Raw genomic sequence first — 6,880 nt, 5'->3', positions numbered from 1 at the left:
TCATTGCTGGCAAGGCAACGGTGTTAATATTTATCATAAACAAATTTCTCTTTATTTGAGATGTCTGTGACTTATTGATAGACTAAGAGAATTCCTCACTTACCCTTTTAGAGCACATCAGTGAACTATATGATTGAGGTGACAGTGTCGTGTGCAGAATTTGAAAATTGTTTCCTTTCACTAACTATCTAAACATACTGCCATATATGTACACATGTCTTGAAATCTCTTTGAATGACCACTTCCCTGCTTCCTTTTGCTCCTTCATGGTTCATAACACCACTGTGGTTGTGAGTATGATGAAATCAAACAGACAGGGTGGGAGCAGATCTTGCTGCTGTCTGTCTAGGTCTTTTGACTACACATCAAATCTGGGGCTGTTCATTCCACCTGTTTAACCTGCCTGGGACATTCACCCTGATTTTCCCACCTCTGTGTTCATCAGTGATATCAATTTGCCAGCAAACAAGGCTCAGTGTCATAATTAGAAACTGGACCATGACTTTGAAGCACAGCCAGGCGGGGGCCTTGTACTTTCTTCTTTTCAGCACTGTTGATTGAGTTCCCTGTGCTCAGTGTTCTGGTGGCACACAAGGAGAAATGTTACACAGTTAGAGCCTGTCTCTGAAATATAAATGCAAAGAATCACCTCATCTAATTGTCTGAAGTTTACTACTACAAACCAACAAAAATAACTACAAAAAACAAAGACAAAACAGAAAAACTAACAAACAAGTTGGTACAGCAGGGAACAGTGTTGCAAGCCTATAATTCCAGAGAATGGGAGATAGAAGCAGAAGGACCAGAGGTTCAAGGTTGTCCTGAGTTATATTGCAAGTTTGTGGCCAGCCTGGACTCAATTTAAAACAAAAACAAAGATGAAAGCAACACAGTTTAATGTGCCATGACTTGGAGATTTCATCAGGAATTCTTCCTTGTGGAAACAAGGAACTAGAATTCATCATGAGTGTAACAACTGCAAAGTCAGACACTGGACTAAGACTAAAACAGCAAGTCAGACAAAATAGATGAGGCCTTCAGTCAGAGAAGACATTACCAACAAAATCAGAGTTTAACAGTGGAACTATGTAACCTTGCCTCCCAACAGTGCCTTAAAGCAGCGGTTTTCAACCTGTGGTTTGACATCCTTAAGGGGTCCAATGACCCTTTCTCAGGAGTTGCCTAAGACCATAGAAAACAAACAGGCATATTTATGTTATGATTCATAACAGTAGCAAAGTTACAGTTATAAAGTAGCAACAAAAATAATGTTATGGTTGGGGGTCACCACAATACAAGGAACTGTATTAAAGAGTCACAGCATTAAGAAAGTTGAGGACTACTGCGTTATAGGGATGAGTCATGAGATTAGTGTCCAACACACTTGGTTTATATAAGTGGCATCTTACAAAAGGATAGTAAGGTTATTTGCATATCTTGCTTGGACTTTCATGGAATCTCATCTCTTACTAATTAGCTATGAGAGCCTAAGCAAGCACTAGAGTCTGGTGTTTATTTATTTATATTACATTTTTTTATGGAAGAGGAAGGAAACACATAATATATACACTGATCAGTGTACTAATTTATAAGCCATTATTCATAACCTTAATTGGTGTAGCAACTTCTTTTTCTGTAGGAAAAAGAAGATACAGGACAAATTGAACTGTCCCAGCACCTATGTTTTATTTTTTCCCATAAATAATTTTATTTTTCCAATTTTATTAGGTATTTACTTCATTTACATTTCTAATGCTATCCCCAAAGACCTCTATACCCTCCCCCCTGCTCCCCTACACACCCACTCCCACTTCTTGGACCTGGTGTTCCCCTGTACTGGGGCATATAAAGTTTGCAAGACCAAGGGGCCTCTCTTCCCAATGATGACTGACTAGGCCATCTTCTGCTACATATGCAGCTAGAGACATGAGCTATGGGGGTGCTGGTTAGTTCATATTGTTGTTCCACCTATAGGGTTGCAGACTCCTTCAGCTCCTTGGGTACTTTCTCTAGCTCCTCTATTGGGCGCCCTGTGTTCTATCCGATAGCTGGCTGTGAGCATCCACTTCTGCCCAGCACTTATGTTAATGAATTTTTTGATTAATGTGGACCCCTGTTCTTTCTGTACAGCTCTCCTTACTTCTGCATACATTATTTACTGGTTTGCAGAGACCCAATGTTTTATAGCTAAAGTAGAAGAATATCAAATTCAGAACACAAAGCATTTGTTAAGTAAACAATAAGAAGCTCTGAAGAGTGGGACCTGCAGGTCCCAAAGGCCTCAGTTCCTGATGGACCAGTTATATTTTGATTTATGTCAGCCTGTAATTGCCCTGTTTTAACCCAAGAGAGAACTGTGTGGGAAGTTTGTCTGTGAGATAGAGCCGAGGCACTGCTCTGCAGAGTGTCTGGAGCCTAAGTGGACACAACGTCCCCTGTCCAGCCTCCGATAAGCTGGGGAAGTGCCTGTTCTGCCCAGTTGGGAAGTCAACAGAGTTGCTACATTTCTCTTCTCATTCCGTGAGGAGGAGGGCAGACGGCAGGAACACTACCCAATTGTGAGTATTTGTTTTCTCTAAAATAAGACAATTTTAAAATCTTCTGCTGTCTGAATTAAATATGAAAGTTAACTTCATTGTCTCTTTGGGGGTATACTAAACTATACAGTGCTATCGAACATTTTTGAGGGCTTTAACCTCTACCATCACAAGTTCTTATTTTGCAAAAATGAGTGAGCAGATTGTTATTTAGAGGTAAACCCTGAAAACCACTTTCCTTAAAAATAAGAAATTGTGTGGACTACAGAAGATTATAAAGTAATTTCATTCTTGCCAGTAGAAGCTCAGAGGGATTTTGGAGTGTAGTTGAACTTAGTCGACAATTGGCCTGTTAATGTGATTCATCCAGGAACGATGCTCACTGTTTTACTTGCTGAGTGAAACCTGTTTTTAAATCAAAAGCTCACTGATAATGTGCTTTGTATCGAGAGGCAAGATTATAAGTAGATCCAACACACTACGAAATATATACTGTATCTGACATGTCTGTTGAAACTGTTATGATGATATAAAGACTAGACTAGGGAAATAAATACAAATTATGTTTCTGAAATATAGAATGTATTAATTTTATAGTTCAGTATTTTTAATATTAACATGTTCTCTCTTTTGCTATCATTATTCATCCATAAAATTTATTTGAGATAAAATGAATCAAATACCTTTAGTTTTAAGAACTATATGCACAACCTTATGGTCCTTTTTGCATGAAATATCTAGACTAGATGAATCTGTTGAAAAGGGAGGAGACATGATGACAGGTGTTTGGGAAAGGGGGTGAGGTGTGACTCCTGCTGGATTTGAGGGCTGAAGGCATCAGGGGCTCTGGAGTTGTGTGGTGATTTCAATATTTTGAATTCTATAGTTAAGGTTGAGTTTCATGAGTTAATTATATGTCAATAAATTACTATCAAAACTATAGGTTAATAGTCCACGTTGGAAAGAGCCTTCTATATTCTAAAGTAAACTCTTGTAGAAGAGTTAATAAACCTTATTTTCTGTTGTTCAGAGACATTCTTCTGATTTTCTCTGACTAGGGTAAATTTTGCCTGGAGAACCTTGGCTCAAAGATGCATCAGCACGAAAAGTCTATTTTTTTTTTTTTAACAATTTTTGCATCAGAGAATAACTTTGCAATGTAAACCATTTTTTGCAATGATGTTATTTTTTTTAGAAGTGCTATGAAAATGAAAACATTTTTCTTCTGAAGCAATCTACTTCATTTATTCAGAATTCACACTACAAAAGTAGATCTCAGGAATGTGAACCCCCACTATGCCATCTAGTTCTCAAGAGTCAGTATTTCTTTTTCCTGTTAAAACTCTACACAGACAAAAATCTTTGAGACCAATTTTTTGATTAAGGAGAAGGAAATGCAAAAGCATTTATAGAATCAAGCATTTTTTAGCAGAATACCGACCAGTGACAATTTTTGAAAAGTACACTTTTTTTTTAGTAAGCTATAGATATTAAAGGAAAAACAGATTTTGCCCATATCAAGTTGTTCATCTTGATAAAAGGTCCTGTTTTAGCTAAGTTATTTTGTTTTAAATAAATATTTACTAGGAAAGATAACAAGAAAGAGTCCTTCCAGATCCACAGGGCCCTTGCTCTCTAGCAGGGCAGAATTTTTCTCATGCCTCTAGTTTACTAGAAATCTACTTGAGTGTTCTAAAAATTATGTTATATTTATTTATTTGTGTTGTGTGTGTGTGTGTGTATGTGTGTGTGTGTGTGTGCAGACACATGTGGCATAAAGTGTGTGAGGAGGGTAGAGAACAACCCTTGGGGGTTGGTTTTCTCTCTGCATCACGAGGTGTCAGCCATCAGGGCATTACTCTCCAGGGCAAGAGTCTTCACACAAAGCTGTGTCTCGTTGACACTACAGCATGTTTTAAAATTAATTTTATTAATATTTTATTTTTGAACGTTTTATTTTGCTATATATCTATGTACAATACTCCTATTAAATATTTTAAGAACTTTGTTATAAAACCTTGTAAATCAAAAACATTGCAACATCAAAAAAACAAACACTCCCCCCCCCGAAACAAGCAATCCCCCCAATTGCAGCAAAATTAAATATGAAAGGTCTGGAACTCTGAAAATTTTGGGGTAGAAAATGATGCAAGTGCCAGGTGTGGTGGCACATGCCTTTACTCCCAGCACTTGGCAGGCAAAGAGGCAGATCTCTGAGAGTTCAAGGCCAGCCTGGTCTGCAAAACAAGTTTCAGGACAGCCAGTGTGGTTACATAGAAAAAAACCTGTCTGGAAAAACAAAACCAAAAACCAAGTCAAAACAAAACAAGAAAATAAAAAGAGATGCAAGTATTCCTGTGAGCACATAAAACAGGAACAGATCTGATGTAGCCAGTACTTTAAGACTTTTTTTTTTTTTTCCTTTAAAGGCAATGTTAGCAGAAGTTGGTTTTAGAACACCATTATTTGTAGCATGAACCCTGACACGGGCATTATTATAAGTTCCTTATGTGTGGTCAGACAGTCACCATTTTTGCTCAATATAGTTTGTCAAGGGAAACTCCATATGACAGTACATTTATCCAGAGGCATTGTTCCTGCTTCATTCAATTCATGTCATTAAAGACCATGGCTGTACCAGCAGAGACTGGGAGGCTCAAGGGCTTTTAAAGGAGCAGGACACAACTTCCGGACCTCTCACGATGGGACTCATCTCCAGAGAGGGAGAAATCTTGGTTACAGAGCTCATAGGAGTAACACACCAAAGAAAAAATTTAAAAATAATTCCACAGCTGGAGAGATGGCTCAGAGGTTAAGAGCACGGAGTGCTCTTCCAGAGGTCCAGAGTTCAGTTCCCAGAAATAACATGGTGGCTCACAAACATTTGCAGTGGAATCTGAGGCCCTCTTCTGGTGTGTCTGAAGACAGCTACAGTGTACTCATATAAATAAATAAGTTTAAATTTTTTTTCAGATACTCAGACGTTTGTCATCTGTATATATTTTTGGGATGATTTAAAAATCCTGTTTTTTTTTTTTTTTTTTTTCTGGACATGGAGGCACAACAAAGCCAGCCTGGGTTACATAAAACTTTATCTCAAACAAATAAACCAAAGAAAATAACCATCTACGCTCCCGTAAAGCAACAAAGCCATCTTTTTCTTTGCTGTTTTCTTTGGGGATAATATTTTTCTTCCTTTTTGATTCATGCTCTCTGTGTATCCCAGGCTGGCCTCAAACTCATGAGCCTCCTGCCTCAGTGTCCTGAGGACTGCAGCTCTGAGCCAGCCCCTTATCTTCTATTGGAGAGGAGAAAGCTACAAACTGGGATGGCCTGGTGGTCTCCCTCACTCCAAATGACTCCAAGCCTTGAAACTATGCTATTCACAGACATATCCTTTTTGGAATTCCTTCCCAGGAAATAACAAAAACATGCAAATTCCCTCTAAGGAATAGTTTTAGATTGTGATGATTTTTCCTCATAATTTTTAGTTTTTTGTATCTTTCTATTCAAAGTAAAACTGATGAACCTTGCCAACATTGATGCTTCAGGAGATTTGTAAGCATTTGTAATTTTTTGTGTGTGTATGAGTGTTCTTGTCAGCATGTATGTAGGCTCCCCCTGTGTGCCTGGTGTCTGTGGAGGCCAGAAGAGGGCATCGGATCCCCTGGGACTGGAGTTTTCACAACCGAATGGTTGTGAATCACCATCAGAGTGCTAGGAGCTGGATTTGCACCCTCTCTGCAAGAGCAGCAAGTGCTCTAAACCCCTGAGCCGTCTCTCCAGCCCAACATTGATGCTTTAATATTTACCAAAAGTGTTTACTAAGGACTTAGATGATTAGAAAATGCCATGAAAGTTATTGTTTCTCACTCTCTAACTTCCTCTGTATTTGCAAAAAAAGTCTAGTATCTTTAAATTTCACCTCAATTTAGAACACGGAGATCTGAAAACCATTAGAATAATTTAAAAATGACTTGCTTATTTTGAGACAAGTTCTCATTATGTCTCTCCAGCTGGCCTGGAACTCTGCTAGACCATCTTTTCTTTTCTTTCTTTCTTCTTCTTCTTTTTTTTTTTTTTTTAAAGATTGATTTATTTATTTTATGTATATGAGTACACTATAGCTGTACAGATGTTTGTGAGCCACTATGTGGTTGCTGGGATTTGGCACTCTTAACCACTGAGCCATCTCTCCAGCCCTTCAAACTCAGAGATTCACCTGTCCCTTACCTCCTCAATGATGGGTTTAAAGGCATTTGCCTCTATGTCTACCTGAGCTACAACAAAAAATTACAGTTCTCTCTCTCTCTCTCTCTCTCTCTCTCTCTCTCTCTCTCTCT

The 6,880-nt window shown here is 38.3% G+C and overlaps 1 protein-coding gene across 1 annotated transcript in view; it reads left to right on the top strand.

Annotated features, from left to right (window-relative positions):
• The first annotated feature begins 2,538 nt into the window (after positions 1 to 2,538).
• Positions 2,539 to 6,880, top strand: part of LOC110320612 (bile acid receptor-like) — a 24,169-nt gene continuing 19,827 nt past the window's right edge. Inside the window, exon 1 of the mRNA XM_021196706.2 lies at positions 2,539 to 2,558. The gene's annotated coding sequence lies outside the window, so the exon portion shown is untranslated. The remainder of the gene's footprint in view (positions 2,559 to 6,880) is intronic.

The sequence above is a fragment of the Mus pahari genome, chromosome 4, assembly GCF_900095145.1.
Source record: "Mus pahari chromosome 4, PAHARI_EIJ_v1.1, whole genome shotgun sequence".
NCBI lineage: Eukaryota > Metazoa > Chordata > Mammalia > Rodentia > Muridae > Mus > Mus pahari.
Note: the sequence above shows the minus strand (reverse complement) of the source record. Positions and strands in the feature narration are given on the sequence as shown.